This window comes from Cervus canadensis, chromosome 25, assembly GCF_019320065.1.
Source record: "Cervus canadensis isolate Bull #8, Minnesota chromosome 25, ASM1932006v1, whole genome shotgun sequence".
NCBI lineage: Eukaryota > Metazoa > Chordata > Mammalia > Artiodactyla > Cervidae > Cervus > Cervus canadensis.
Window position 1 is genome coordinate 33744488 of NC_057410.1, and position 17115 is coordinate 33761602.

Sequence of the window (17115 nt, forward strand, 5' to 3'; positions counted from 1 at the left end):
CTAAAGCACTTGAACAGATAATAGCATTATTTCATCTTCATGTTACCTTGTAATATGGTCAGAGCAAATATCCACCTCTTCATTACACAGATGAGGAAATTGGGTTTTGACACTTTAATGCTAAATGACATCCTAGGTCAACACAAATCCATTTCCATTGTTTGTTTCTGCATGACTTTGGAAAAATTACTACTCAATGCCTCAGTTTTGACATCTGTAAAATGGGAATAAGCAGATAAGTATTGCAAGATTGTTGTGGGGAATAAATGAGATCGTCCATAAAACTCTTAGTATAGCACCTGAAACATGGCAATTATCTATAACTATTAACTGCTGTTATTATCATAGTTTTTGAAAGAAAACTGCTAAAGATAATTAAACTACAGAATGAAATTATAATACAATAAACTGTTCTCACATTATTGCTATGATACTCATATAACATTACTCATATAATGTTAATTGTCCACAAATTTTCTTTAGATTGATTTGCTCAGAATTGCTTCTGACCCCTTTACTCCTGGGGTTCATTTTCTTTCTTGCTGATGTGTGTCCTTCTGTCCTTTCATGAGGGCCTGTGAGGAGTAAAGATGTTTATATTTTGTACATCTGAGAAAAGCCACAATTTTTGCCTTCATTCCTAAATGACAGTTTAGCTGGGGGGAGACTCTGGCTGTTGCCAGTGGGAAGGCTGGCGTACTTCTGACTGTTGCTCCTCGGTTGGCCATCCGTCCTTTCTCTCCGGTAACTTTCAGGACCAGGTGAAGAGTCTGGTTGTCCTTCCTGCTCTGCAGTTGCACTATCGTGCACTGATGGAGGAACTTACCTTTACTGATTACATTTGATGTTAAGCTACCACTTTGAATTAGATGCTCGTGGATATATTGAAGTTAGCATCACTTAAGAGAAAATATTCTTTCCCACCATTTCCTGTATTATTTTCTCCTGGAACACCTATTAAGGCATATGTTAGAACTTCTCGTTCCATTCTTCCTATCTCTAAATTTTCAATAATATTTTCTCATCACTTAATTTTTCAGTTACATATTTCACCTGCATTCTGGGTGATTTTCTCAGATCTATTTGTATTCTCTCTTTAGCTGTGCTTAGTCTAATTTTTTATTTATAGAATTTCTATTTAGTTGTTTAAAATCTGCTTTTTTCTTTTTAAAAATAATCATTTGCTCTTCTTTGCCTTATTTTCTCTTCCTTTATCCCTTGAATAATTAAACATACTGTTTGTAATACTGCATTCTGTTTGCTCTATCCTGAAATTCCTTGGGTATAATTTCTCTTGTAGTTTCTCCTTCCGATATTCTTCCATTTTGACATGGTAGATTATGGTCTGTGTGCACACATGGCATAAAAGTGCTATGTGGGCATCCCATGCATGCCCCAAGTGGTTGTAGAGTTTTTATAAGGACAATGTCATACATGTCTTTTTGGAACCCTGGAGAAGATAACAGTTTCATGTTGATGTTTACTCCAATTCTGGGCTTGAAATGTCCAAACTCTCTGGGCCATGTAGGAGTTCAGGTCCCATGGGCAGTACAGACTCAAGGCTGTAGGATCTGGCAGCATAATCTGCTTTTATCCATGGCCTTGATGTGGACCTTGGTCCTGCTTGCTGTGGTGTGGTGATTCAATGCTGGCATAGTGCCTCACACAAAATGCATACCAAATAAATGCTTATTGAACAAAAATTTGCAGAACTAGCCTTCATAAACACCACTTTTACAAGGCTAGAAACTCCTCTGAACTTACTGGCTTTAGTTGTTTCTTATGATTGTTTACATTCCATGTGTCCTTAAAGAATTGTGTTTGTTTTTATGAAAGTTGCTTGATAGTGCAGTTTTGCGTGCTAAGTCGCTTCAGTTGTGTCATGACCCCATGGACTGTAGCCCACCAGGCTCTTCTGCCCATGGGATTCTCCAAGCAAGAATACTGGAGTGGGTTGCTGTGCCCTCCTCCAGGGGATCTTCCAGACCCAGGGATCGAACCTGTGTCTCTTGTGTCTCCTGCGTTGGCAGGATGGGACCTTTACCACTAGTGCCACCTGGGAAGTTTCATCCTTCATTAAATTATCACTTTTTTCCTTTCTTTTTTTCCCATTGGAAGATAATTGCTTTACAAGATTGCGCTAGTTTCTGCCATACGTCAACATGAATTAGCCACAGGGATACATATGTCCCCTCCCTCTTGAACCTCCCTCCCATCACCCGCCCCATCCCACCCCATCCCACCCCATCCCACCCCCCTAGGTTTAGCAGAGCACTGGGCTGAGCTCCCTGTATCACACGGCAAATCCCACTGGCTGTCTATTTTCCTTAGGGTGATGTATATGTTTCCATTCTACTCTCTGAGTTTGTGTCACCGTCTCCCTCCCATACCGTGTCCACGAGTTTGTTCTCTATGTCTTTTGTCTCCATTGCTGCCCTGCAAATAGGTTCGTCAGTACCATCCTTCTAGATTCCATATACATTCATCGAATTACCTTTAAATTTAAAAAATTGAAGCTGAAACTGGACATCCTAGAAATTAGGGTCTGAAGACCCCTCTATCAGCTCTTCTTACCCATCCTACCCCTTTAGTAACAATTTGCAAGTTTCCAGAAAGATGCTGCTTGCTGTTCTTAAACTGTGTGGTTATACAGTTCAAATATGTAGCATTGTTTAATATCAGATTACTAAAATTCAGGTCCAGCCTCAAGTTAGAAAATTAATAGTCTTGAAAAATAGCCTGAATATCTTGACCACTTTTTGATAAGGGTTTGCTGAAACTTATGAAGACCGGAATAAAGAAGTTGGCTTTGCAAAGGAAACTTCCACACAGAAACTGACTTTAATTGAGGGCAACTAAAAAGAGAAATTTTCATGAATTGAGGTATGGAGAAGTCATTTTGACTTATACAAGAGTTAAGTTGAATTTCATGCTAACTACAACAGCCTATTTTCTTGCCTATCAAACAGACACTGCACATCTGCTTTAATTACTAAAGAAAATGACACATCGACCTGAAGTAAAGAATGTCCATGTTAAAACGAAGGATTACAAGTTCCCCTTCCTGGGACACCAAAGATTGTGCTTCCCTTCCAGGCACCAGGGTCATACTGACCCACTGTGGACATGTCGGGTTTTTTTCTTTTTTTTTTTTGAAATCTTGAAGATATATATCCCTGACTTGTTTAAAGTTTGTTCTGACAAGATATAAAACTGTGCTGAAAACCAGGCTTCCGGGGAGCAGTTTCTCAGAGTAACCTGGGAAGTTGACTGCCGGGCTATATAGTGTTAAGTTTGGCTCAAATAAAACTCTTTTTTATTCTTGTTATTGACTGATTACTGATTATTTTCATTGACACAATATTAATACTGTTCTAATGTATTTATGGTTGCTGGTACAAGATATAGGGAAAAAGTTGCTGAAAAGAAAAAGAAGCCAGCAAAGCTACAGAGAATTTAATTAGTCTATTAATGTAGCTGTCCCAGTGCTCTCTTTACATTTGTAGCACTTGGATTCTGATATAAAAGCACATGAAACTTGAAACTAGTAAGGAAATAGCTTTGAATCCCACTCTTAGCAGTATAAAAATATAACAACCATTGTCACTAAAAAGTCTAACAACATTTACATTAGCTGTGTTATTATTGAACAAGTGGAATTAGTAATGTGCTATTAACTATTTTCACCAAGTTCTGGTAGATATGGTTATCAACCCCGTCAAACAGCTAAGGGGTAGAGAGGAAAAATGGAATTTGGCAATATAAGAAACAGATTCCTGTCTCTTTTTTGCTGGTTAGATGCTGTAAGAGCTTGGGTGTTGAAATTCTTTATTCCTTTGCTTCCTTTCCCCCAAAATGAGGATAATGAGACCTCCTCCACAGAGTTATGGCAAGGATTAAATAACATAATACCTCTAAAGACGCTTCGCAAACTTGAAGCAGCGACTATCAAAGCAAGGTCCTTAGTTCTGCCATGTGGACCTCACCTGGGGACTTAAAAGAAATGCAAATTCTTGACTAGTTCCTGGTCCTACTTCCTTCCCAAGTTCTTTCCCAAAGTCCTAGTTCTTAGGACACCCTTATGGCCCTAAAAAAATTCCCTTTTTCGCTTAAGCTAGGCTCAATGCTTTTGAATTAGCTGCAGTGAATCATCTCACTGAGTGAAGGAGAACATCCACAGGCAACTCAGCTCCTCTCCCATAGGACTGTTGGATCTATGACCTTTTTCTCTGCCTGCCCAAGATCCTTTTATAGTCCATCAACTTCCTTTCTTTATCCTTTCCTCTGCAGTAAACTTGGTTGTTTGGATGCTGGATTAGTTATGTGCTTATTTTTTCACGCTTCTCTCTCCATCTCTACACATCTGCACACCCCTCCCCCACCCCCACCCCTCCACCTTCATGCACTTTTTTTTTTTTTTTAACATTTTGTAAATTTCCAGGTCTTGACAAAGTTCCAGTCATCATCCTCAAACATCCTTACCACAGGTTGAAATTCTCTGAATTTCATTGCTCTAAAATAGTAAATTACTTGCTCATGCAGTTAAACAAAATGTAAAATTCTTTGCCAAATCCCTATTGTGTAGACCTTAAACATTCCAGTTTTATCTGCTTTCCTGTCCCACCAAATATCAAGACTGACACACTCCATATCTCATCTCATAACTTCTCAAGGATGAGTGAACTGTGTTCAAAAATAGAATTATAGAAATTCAGAGTTGGAAGATATCCAACTTTTTCCCCTTGCAGGGGTCCCTGTTACAACCTTCCTGCTTTTTGGCCATCTAACCTCTTATACACACTCAGTGATGGAGAGCTGTGTGGCTTTCATAATGAGTGCTTCCTTCCATTAAAATAAAACCTACCTCTTTGTCACATCCAAACTCGGCCCCCATAGAACCCTTTAGAGCAAATATATTCCCTGTGCCCTACAACAGCATCATCTCTCAATTTTTCTTTCTTAGGGTAAACGATATCGACCACCTTTTAAAAATTTTTTTAGATTTATTATTTTATTGAGGCAATATCATTATATACCATTATGTAAGTCCCATGTGTACAACATTATATTTCTATTCCTGTATACCCTTTGGTATGCTCATCACTAGAAGTGATCTCGATGCAAAAAGACCTTCTCTAAGACATGTTATAGTAAAATCATGAAAAGTCCTTTAAGTGTTTTTTGTTAAGTGGGTTTATGGGGTCATATTCCTTAACATTTTCTTGTGACTATGACCATATTTCACAGTGCCTTTTTAAAATGTGGCCCTTGAAAATTGAACATAATAATTGGAATGTGATCTGAATGTCCATCTCTCTGGAAGTATATAAGGACTATATTTTGCAAAGACTTTTATCATCTTGTTGGCTCCTAAGATCTTTTTCTTTTTATGTTGTTAAGACTTCTGAATTCTATAGTAGGAGTTTAAAACAAGAAATGTAGGACTTATGTAACTACCATCACAATAGTAGTATATAATTGAGAAAATTGGTCACCTTACACTTTCTCTATACCCACTAACTTAGCTGCACCTTACCCTGATCTCCTCCCTATTTTTATAGGCTAAGTTGACCCTCTTTTTTCACTAAAACCAACCTCTCCACCCATGTAATTCACTCTTTTCTTTCTCTCTGGGAGCTTGCCTTAATTCTTTTTTTTTTTTTTTTCCTATTTTTCTGGCTTTGCCACTTTTATACTTCTAAACTATTTCAAATCTCTTCCATTACAAATGAAACAATCTGTCTTATAGCAACTACCTTATCTCTTTCCTTTCTTTTATTACCAAGTGTCTTTAAAAAAGTGCATGCTACACTTACTCACCTATCATTTATTTTTTAAAATATACTTTAATTTGTCTCCCCTCTCAACCACTCTACCGAAATTGTTCCTATTATGTCTAACAATTGGTCTGATTGTGAAATTTGAAGGTCATTTTAAAGTCCTTATCTTATATGTGATATTGGATACCTAAATCACTCTTCCTTCTTGTAACTCTGTTTCCACGGCTTTCATGGCCCAAGATCCTTAAGGTTTCCCCCTGTCTCTCTAACCATCTTTTCCAGTTTATCTATGGATTTCTGTTCCTCTTAATGGCTCTTAAAACCTGGAGTGCCCACAGTAACACTAGACTAAGTGTTGATAAAATCTTTGGCTCCTCTCACCTGTGTCTGGCCTCCAGTCTTCTCCTCTTTTTCTCCTTCTTTGCCCATCACAATCACCCTCCATATTGCTTCCTGAATGATATTGTGAAAAATAAGTCTGAACTTGCTGTTTCCTGGCTGAATTTCTGCTTCATGCTTAAGTGATGAAATCCCATTCCTTTAAATGACGTAGTGTCCGCATGGTTCACTGTGCTTCTCCAGTATCATCTCTCAATTCCTGCACTGCATTTTAGGGCCTAATTTTTTTGCATATACCATATTGGTCTTCAATGCATGTGTCTGTCAGATTGTGTCCTCTGGCTGGAAAAAACCCCTGCTTACCTTGAGAGCCTATTTCACTGGGACACCTTCGTTTATCCCTTCACTCGCCATTGGATGGGCTTCCCTGGTGGCTCAGCTGGTAAAGAATCCGCCTACAGTGTGGGAGACCTGGGTTTGATCTCTGGGTTGGGAAAATTCCCTGGAGAAAGGAACGTATTGCAGTATTCTGGCCTGGAGAATTCCAGGGACTATATAGTTCATGGGGTTGCAAACAGCTGGACACAACTGTGCAACTTTCACTTTCCCCATTGGATGAGTTAGATGTTACTTCTCTGTGCTTGTGTGAATACACCTATCACTGCACTTTTTATGATTCTTTCTCCTCAGTTATTGGAGGAGGAAATGGCAACCCATTCCAGTATTCTTGCTTGGAAAATTCCATGGAGAGGAACCTGTAGGCTCCATGGCTATAGCCCATGGATCCCATGGGCTACAGTCCATGGGGTTGCAAAGAGTTGGACTCGACTGAGTGACTAAGAACACACACTCCTCAATTAAGCTGAGTATTATGAGGAGCTGGGATAAAACATTTTTCATTTTTTTGTATCTATATCTCCTAACAAAGGGCCTAAATGAATGATTAACCACTATATGGCAATTTGCTACTTACATCATTCTACATTTTTATAAATATCATTCTACATTCATCTTTTATTATAGCTAGTTTTGATTTAGTCCAACATTCCAGGCTGTCCTGCTTTTTTAGTTCTCCAGTTGACCATCAATGCTATTCATTATCTTTCCATTCTTTGTGGTACTGGCAAATTAGACATGCATTCTATCTTAGTCTCAATCCAAATCATTAACAGCAAATGTTGAATAGGATGAATCCTAGGCTAGAATTCTAGAGCTAATGAGTAATATCCAGCACCTAATGTCTCACTCTTTTTTTTTTTTAAACAAATTGCAAAAATTAAGTATCTTTGCAAATAGCTCAATTTCAGATGGAACTTATGCATTTGATTCCACCTACTGTCTTATAGTTCCTCTTTTGCCAATGTCTTACCTAATGTCTTCGTTAAAAGACAGTGTAAAACTAATCTTTAATGAAATCTTGTGCTACTACATGAGTCTCATTCTTTCACCACTGAATACTCACCAAAGAATTAAGTGGACTGAATACATTTTATTTGTTAATAGAGTAATAAAATATAAGAGCACCGCCACTTTCCATTGGTTACACCAGAGGTCCTGTATTAATAATTGTAACACACAATTTCTCTTTATCATTGCTCCAAGGAAAAATATTTCATTATTTGTCAAGCAAATATACAATTTCATCTCCCAGAAACTCATAAAACATCATTTTAAAATTGACCGTAGAAATCTTTAAATTGATAATTAATATATGCACATGCACATACCTTACAAGTGCCAGCTTCTTTTCTAAGTGTCATATAAATATATTATACAAATATATACATTCCTTAGAACAACTTTATGAGGAGGTATTATTCTTTTTCTGTTTTACAGCTAAGACACTGAATCACAGAGAGGTTAAGTAACTTGTATAAGGTTGTACAGTTAGTGAGTGATGTGGGCATCCCTGGTAGCTCAGATGGTAAAGAGTCTGCCTGCAATATAGGAGACCTGGGCTGGATCTGTGGGTTGGGAAGACCCCCTGGAGAAGGAAATGGCTACCCACTCCAGTATTCTTGCTTATAGAATTCCATGGACAAAGGAGCCTGGCAGGTTACAGTCCATGGGGTTGCAAAGAGTCAGAGAGGACGGAGTGACTTTCACTTTCACTTCCAATGTTTATCAGGCTTGGTAGAAAATTCTCAAGTGTATAGTTAGCACAAATTCTAACCATCACTGTCCTACCTAACGTATAGCCGTATCCTTGTCAGAAATGATCGTCTCCCTCCATACAACACACCCAACCCTCTTTGCATGCATACTGTTAGTGGGTGGGCAGAGGTCCTGGGTTTAGAGTACCAGTGATGGAAACTGCGGTGGGTGGAGAAGAAAAAAAATTCCCGTAACCTAATTTGTTTTGTTTTGTTTTTGTGATGAATGCAAACATATATTTTATTTTATTTGGGATATCAAAGAATGTTATTCCATAATTCATGCACATAAAAAGAGAATAAGCAAAATTATAGAACAAATGATCACTGAACAAGAGGTTTTCAGATCACAATCTAATTTGTTTCTGATAGGCTTCAGAGGGAATTGGGGATGGAAAAAGGCTCATCATTGTCTTCTTTATTATTACAGTCATAACCATTATCTTCATTGTGGTAGGAAATGTTCTTTCCCTTTCCCAGTATTTCTCTCTTGGCCCACAAAAAGGAACTTGGCCCTCCTGACTATATTAGGAAGAAAACACGGGAGTTCCCCACCCCCAGCTTCACTCCTCCTTGCCTGGGGAGGAGTGAATGAATCATCTGTCTGTAGAATGGCTGGACCCAGGGGGGAGTCCCATGGGGCCTGCCCGTCCTTATTTTGAGATCTTGTCTACTCTGTATCCTAATCTTTTTGCCAGGCAATAGGTGATTGAAATCAATTAGTCATGGCTTCTCCATCCTGCCCCTGGGTGGGTAACACTATTTTAGGGTGAGAGGGATACAGAATCCTTTCGTTCATGGGCCTAAGTTGAATTTCTAAATTCACAGTTAAAGGTAGTACTGTGACCCAACTGACTCATTTTTCATAATGAATATATATTTCGTAGCCTGCTGTGAGCCATACAGTATCCGAGGTGCTGGGGATTCCACAGTAAACAAAACTGTGACCCTGCTCCTAAGCAACTTGCAGTCTAGTCAGAGGAGACAAAAAAAGCACATAACATGTCCGATAATGATGAAGGATAGGAAGAAAAGGGAACAGAGCGTGCCTGGTGTTGGTGGGATGGGGCTAGTTCCTATGGGTAGTCAAGGAAAGTTTCTCTGCTTATGTGACACGTGAGCAGAGATTGAGGAAGGGAGCCGTGTGGCCACCTGGGCTAAGAGTTTTCTGTGTGAAGAGAAGAAAGAATAAATTCAAAGGCTTTGGTTCCTTTTTTTTTTTTTTTCTGAGTGATAACAGAGAGGTTATTGTGGCGGAAGCAGAGTGAATGAAAGTGGAGAATGTAGGAGATGAGTTCAAAGAGCATGCATGAAAACAAATTCACTGAGGACTTCTCTGGTAGCTCAGTGGTTATGAATCCATCTGCCATTGCAGGGGACATGGGTTCAATCCTTGGTCCAGGAAGATTCCGCGTGCTGCAGGGCAACTAAGCTTGTGTGCTGCAACTACTAAAGCCCAGGTGCCCTCTCAGAGCATGTGATCTGCAGCAAGAGGAACCACCGAGATGCAGAAGCCGTCGCATGGCAACTAGAGGGTAGCCCTCCTCCCCACTCGCCACAGCTAGAGAAAGCCTTTGTATGGCAAGACCCAGCACAGTCATAAATAAATAAATAAATAAAGTATTTTTTTAAAAGTTCACTGAGGTGCTTCAAAGACAAGGTAAGGGATTCGACTTTTACTTTTCAAGAGATGAGAAATCAGAGGATTTTGAGTAGCAGAATAACATGTGAATTATAACTTATTTATTGAAAAGATGGTTCTGAATTTAGAGTGGGATGTAGACACCACAGGGAAATTGTGGATGTAGGGAGGATGCTTAAAGTCTCCTGTAATAGTTCTGCTGAGAGATGAAGTTGGCTTCATTCAGGGAGGCAGCAATGGAAGTGATAAGAATTGATGTATTGTGGAGGTATTTTCAAGTTAAAGGCAACAAAATTTATTGTACACTAGGTATAGAGTTTGATATTATCTATGTGGTTATTAATTTTTTTTTACTAACTAGTTCTTGTAAAATGTATTTTGAACATTTAAACATACAAATAGATTGAGTAGTAAAATGAATCCCTATATACCCTTCACTCAGATTCCTACTTATCAATCTTTGGACACATTTGCTTTAATTATCTCCTTTTGAATCATTTTTGTATTTTCTGAATTGTTCTAAAGCAATCTAGACATATCATTTCACCCACTTATTGTTCTGTAAATATCTCTCAATATTATGAATATGTTCTTACATAATGCTATCATCATACTCTAATAAAAATTAATAAGATTAATTCTTTGGTATCAACTATAACTGAGATGATATTCAAATTTCTTTGAATGTGTTTATCCTTAATTGAAATAAAGTTTACTTAGAGAGAAATGCACTAATCCAAAGGGTATAAAACAAACACTTCTGAAAAAAATAACCCAGTAAAATCAGTACCCCAATCTAAAATATAGAATTTTTCCATGACTTTATAACATTATCTTACACACCCTTCTAGCCAAATCCTGCTTCTCTAGGCAGCGACTGTTATGATTCTTATCAACACAGATTAACTTTTCCTGTTTGTGAATTTCATAGAAATGAAATCATGTGATATCCATTTTTTCATGTGTAGAATGGATTTTTATTTTTTCAGTATATTTTTGAGATGCGTCCTAGTTGTTCACATGTAGTTTATTCTTTTTTAAATTGCTATGTATTATTTTATTTTAGGAATATAAAATAGAAACCATTAAAAATCTTTCCATACACTAGGTCATTTTGCATATTTCTCCAATAACACATGTACCACATGTTGAGAATTGTTGCTCAGTATTGCCTCTCTTTGAATAATCTTGATCATGGACAATATTGAGAAATGCCTCAAATGGAGAAGCCATAGAAGTTATCTGTTGACATCACCATACTGGGTATTATGACAAATACAAAGATGAGTGGAATGTGGTCTACCAAGGCACTTGCATATCCACAGGGAAGCAGACACATAATCACTTATAACAGAAAGAAGTAAATATAGTATTTTGTGTAAGTATAGAAGTGATGAATCTGGGGGGTGGGTGGAGTACAGGATAGGAAATCTGGGAAGCTGTTACACAGGAAGGAAATGTGACCCAGCTTTGAAAGAAGGCTGGAGTCTCTGAAGGTGTAAATGGGGAATGGATGCAGGCTGAAGGAAGGGTTTTACAAAGTCACAATGATGTAAATATGTCTGATCTTAATCCACCCAATTGATGGGGCAAGAACCCTTGAGGATTGTCTTTGATAACTTCCAGACTTCACTCCTATGACATCTTTTACCAAATTCTATTGGTAACATTTAACCAATGATGGATCATCATTGGTTGGATCACTGAAAAAGCAAGAGAGTTCCAGAAAAAACATCTACTTCTGCTTTATTGACATGCCAAAGCCTTCGACTGTGTGGATCACCACAAACTGTGGAAAATTCTGAAAGAGGTGGGAATACGAGACCACCTGACCTGCCTCCTGAGAAATCTGTATGCAGGTCAAGAAGCAACAGTTAGAACTGGATGTGGAGCAACAGACTGGTTCCAAATTGGGAAAGGAATACATCAAGACTGCGTATTGTCACCCTGCTTATTTAACTTACATGCAGAGTACATCATGCAAAATGCCAGGCTGGATGGAGCACAAGCTGGAAGCAAGAGTTCTGGGAGAAATATCAATAACTTCAGATATGTACCACCCTTATGGCAGAAAGTGGAGAAAAACTAAAGAGCCTCTTGATGAAAGTGAAAGAGGAGAGTGAAAAAGTTGCCTTAAAACTCAACATTCAGAAAACTAAGATCATGGTATCCTGTCTAATCATTTAATGGCAAATAGATGGGAAAACAATGGAAACAGTGACAGACTTTATTTTTCTTGGCTCCAAAATCACTGCAGATGGTGACTTCAGCCATGAAATTAAAAGCTGCTTACTCCTTGGAAGAAAAGCTATGACCAACCTAGACAGCATATGAAAAAGCAGAGACATTACTTTGCCAACAAAGGTCCGTCTGGTCAAGGCTATGGTTTTTCCAGTAGTCATGTAGGGATGTGAGAGTTGGACTGTAAAGAAAGTTGAGCACTGAAGAAATGATGCTTTTGAACTGTGGTGTTGGGGAAGACTCTTGAGAGTCCCTTGGACAGCAAGGAGATCCAACCAGTCCTTCCTAAAGGAAATCAGTCCTGGGTGTTCATTGGAGGGACTGATGCTGAAGCTGAGGCTCCAATACTTTGGTCACCTGATGCAAAGAACTGACTCACTGGAAAAGACCCTGAAGCTGGGAAAGATTGAAGGCGGGAGGAGAAGGGGGCGACAGAGGATGAGATGGTTGGATGGCATCACTGACTAGATGGACATGAGTTTGAGAAAGCTCCGGGAGTTGATGATGAACAGGGAAGCCTGGCATGCTGCAGTCCATGGGGTTGCAAAGAGTGGGACACGATTGTGCGACTGAACTGAACTGAACTAACCAATCTGTTGAATCACCTCCTGTCTTCTGCTTTCATTACCACTTCCTTGGTTCAAGCCCCTTTACCTCTTTCCTCTCACCCACACAATTGCAACTGACTTTCCACTGCTTTGCCTGCTTCTTCAATCTCTCCGTCCTAATTGCCTGTAGACACTGCCGTTAGAACTATCTTTGCCAAACCCCAAACTGATTGTGCTGTTTCCCTGCTTAGAGCACTGATTATAGAACAGGATTTACATTCCTCTGTCTGTTCCTCAGGCCCTTCAGCATCTCTGCCCTCTTTCTACCCCAAAGTCTGGCCTTATGCTCTCTGAGTCACCATGTACTTTACCTGTAATAAACAACTGTACTCCCTAAATATGCCTTACTTTTATCCTGACTCTGCATCTTTGTTGAAATTACCAATCCCAGCCTTCAGGGTTTCTCCTCCCTTCTTTGTGCTTAATTGATCCTCTGAGGCCAAGTTCAGGTTGCTTCCTTCTGGGAAGCTTTTCTCAATCCCTACTCCAGTCAAAATTAATCACTCTTTAGACATGCATTTGCCATGTAGACACACATTGTATCATAATGATTTATATTCACTCCCACTGAACTGTAACTTCCTTGGAAAAAAAGGACCATGTTTTGGTTACTCTTGGCCTAGCAGATTGCCCTTTCTATGTCCGGCCTTCATTACTATTGTATAAAATCATCCTCTCTTACTTATAAGGTACACAGTTTTCTAGAAGCAAACCTCCGTAAATTTTTAACTATCCTTGTCATGACATATAGTCTGACATTGTGCTGAAAATCACCGAACATGGCTAATTATAAGATGAATTATAAAAATTAGACCCTAGCATGCCCCAGCAGGTAGCTAGTTTATCATTTGGGAGATTCATAGCCTTGACTTACTTGGGAGACATGAGGGATTTTTTTTTCTTTTCTTTTCTTTTTTTTTGGCTACACCTATTTTTGAAAATGTTTTCCTTCATAACTTGAGGGAAGCATGTCATACTTAAGAATAAATTATCTGACTCAAGCAAAAATACCAGATTAGGCTAAAGATATTTTCAGCATTCAGAAATAGGACACAATGAGGGCCTGGGAACTGTAACACTAAATTGAAGTAGAGATATATTAAATAGGCCAAAAAATAATATCTTGTGATTGAGTGCATACTAGTATCTGGTCCTCTGAAATATTTATATGGAATTAAGATTTTCATTATAGCTTAATTGAAATAATGAACCACATATTGAATTAGGGATAGGTAAGTAAATCATCATGGCCCCAGTTTTGACCTGATTCATTCAGTTCCTGAGAGATTTCCCCTGTGTCGTTAAAAGAAAATAAAAATTGAACATTACATAGACGGGGAATGAGATTAATAAAGAAATGATTATCTATTTCAGTCATGTGATCATGCTGTAAATGACTTTTTAAAAACATACTTTGTTGTAACTCATGATGTGAAATATATAATATATTTAAATAAGCACTGACACTGATATCAGATCCAGGTTTGTGCTTTAAAATCATATGAATTTCAACAGATGAAGATTCTAACCCTTTTCTATATTTATGCTATGAGGAAATACTTAGAGAATTTTCATGTACACTTCCATCTTTCCTTCCCACCCAGTCCCCTAAATTCACTAGTCACATGAGACAGAAGACATTAAACAATGTAGAAGACATATTTATTTCCTTTGAAGGAACGTGCATACATATTCAGAGTATATACCTTCGATCACTAAAAGTTACTTTGAATAAATAAATATGTAGAGATATGGAAAGATATCAACAGAGGCATTCTACTCAAAAGTCAGAATCACTTTGACTTTGTGAAAATAATGTGATTTGTTTTCATTAATAGTAGCACCCATAGGGGTTTCCCAGGTGGTCCTAGTGGTAAAGAACTCTTTAATAAAGTTTTATTAAAGAGTATTTTATTAAAAACTTTATTAAAGAGCTAATTTCTTTAATATTAAGAATAAAGAGTTTTTCTTGGAAGAAGTGCTCAATTTTTTTGTTCTTGAAATAATAGCTATGTCCATTAAACTAATTTTTAAATTAATTCATTAATTGTAATTGGGGGATAATTTCTTTACAATATTGTGGTGGTTTTTGCCATACATTGACATGAACCCTCCATGGGTGCACATATGTCTTCCCATACTTAACCTCCCTTCCACCTCTCTCCCCACCCCACCCCTCTGGGTTGTCCCAGAGCAGCGGTTTTGAATGCCCTTCTTCATGCATTGAACTTGCTCTGGTCATCTGTCTCACATACGGTAATATACAGGTTTTAATGCTATTCTGTCAAATCATGCCACCCTCACCTTCTCCCACATAGTACAAAAGTCTGTTCTTTACATCTGTGTCTCTTTTGCTGTCTTGCGTATAGGGTCATCGTTACTGTCTTTTTAAATTCCATACATATGTGCTAATATACTGCATCAGTGCTTCTCTTTCTAATTTTTATAGAAAGAATACACATGAATGGAAAGTGGTAAAGAGCTGCCAATGCAGAAGACATAAGAGAAGCAGGTTTGAACCCTGAGTCGGGAATATCTCCCAGAGGAGGGCATGGCAGCCCACTCCAGTATTCTTGCCTGGAGAATCCAGTGGACAGAGGAGCCTGGAGGGCTACAGTCCACGGGGTCGCAAAGAGTTGAACATGACTTAAGCGACATAGCACACACACACAGAGCAAATGGTAGTTTCCTTTTTAGAAGAAAACCTGGCATGCTAAGTTCATGGGGTTGCGAAGAGTTGGACACAACTTAGTGACTGCACACCACCACCAACAAATAAATTGTGGAGTATCTCAGATAATGTAATCAGTCTATATTGTAGAAAAAGGAATTACATTGTAATCCATTACTTTGTGTTCTCTATTTATGAAGCAAAGCTCTTGAAAATGTATACCATCCTAATTTTTAAAATTTTCTCTTGTTTATGTATAGGTGATAAAATCTTCTTCATTGTTTACTGGGAATAATAAACATATATTAAAAGCAATATATTAAAAATAAAGAGTTTTTTTTTTGGAAGAAATGCTCAATTATTTTTAGTTCCAAAATAATAACTGTGTAAATTAAACTAATTTTTATAGAATACACATTAAAGGAAAGTAAAGAAAAGGCAAGGTATTTTGCTTTAAAAATTAAGTTTAGTTCAGTTCAGTTGCTCAGTCATGTCCAACTCTTTGTGACTGCATGGGCCACAGCACGCCAGGCCTCCCTGTGCATCACCAACCCCCGGAGTTTACCCAAACTCATGTCCATCAAGTCGGTGATGCCATCCAACCACCTCATTCTCTGTTGTCCCCTTCTCCTCCTGCCCTCAATCTTTCCCAACATCAGGGTCTTTTCAAATGAGTCAGCTCTTCGCATGAGGTGGCCCAGGGTATTGGAGTTTCAGCTTCAACGTCAGTCCTTCCAATGAACACCCAGGACTGATCTTTAGGATGGACTGGTTGGATCTCCTTGCAGTCCAAGGGACTCTCAAGAGTCTTCTCCAACACCACATTTCAAAAGCATCAATTCTTCGGTGCTTAGCTCTATAAAGAAAGTCACATCCATATATGACTCCTGGAAAAACCATAGCCTTGTCTAGATGGACAGTTGTTGGCAAAGTAATGTCTCTGCTTTTTAATATGCTATCCAGGTTGGTCATAACTTTCCTTCCAAAGAGTAAGTGTCTTTTAATTTCATGGTTGCAGTCACCATCTGCAGTGATTTTGGAGCCCCCCAAAATGAAGTCTGCCACTGTTTCCACTGATTCCCCATCTATTTGCCATGAAATGATGGGGCCGGATGCCATGATCTTAGTTTTCTGAATGTTGAGCTTTAAGCCAACTTTTTCACTCTCCTCTTTCACTTTCATTGAGTTACATTACGTAAAAATGAGAAGCCAGGAGGTATTATTTCTAGAAATATTGTTAGACAAGGACAAGTAAAGGAAATGGAAATTTTGTCCTGAAAAAGAGAGGACTAGAGAGACAAAATTTTTGATTATTTAAAATCTTCCCTGGAAAAGGACAAACAGGGCTGTGTTGGATGACACAGTCTGGTTCCTGAATGTTGCAGTTACTTAAGTCTTCCTCTTTCTGCTAACATCAGGATTGGCTGCACAAAAAAACGCCAAGTCTGGGGGAAGAAGCTGGAGGTACCAGGCAGGTGGCCAGGGGCTGTGAAATTACATCAAAAGTGTTAATGATGGCCTTGCTCTCTATTCCAGTGTTTCTACAGAATCTTACCACCAGCAGCGATGGCAACGATATTAACAGGATGTGTGTGTGTGTGCATCCACGTGTGCTGAGTTGCTTCAGTCATGTTGGACTCTTTGTGATCCCATGGACTGTAACCCGCCAGGCTCCTCTGTC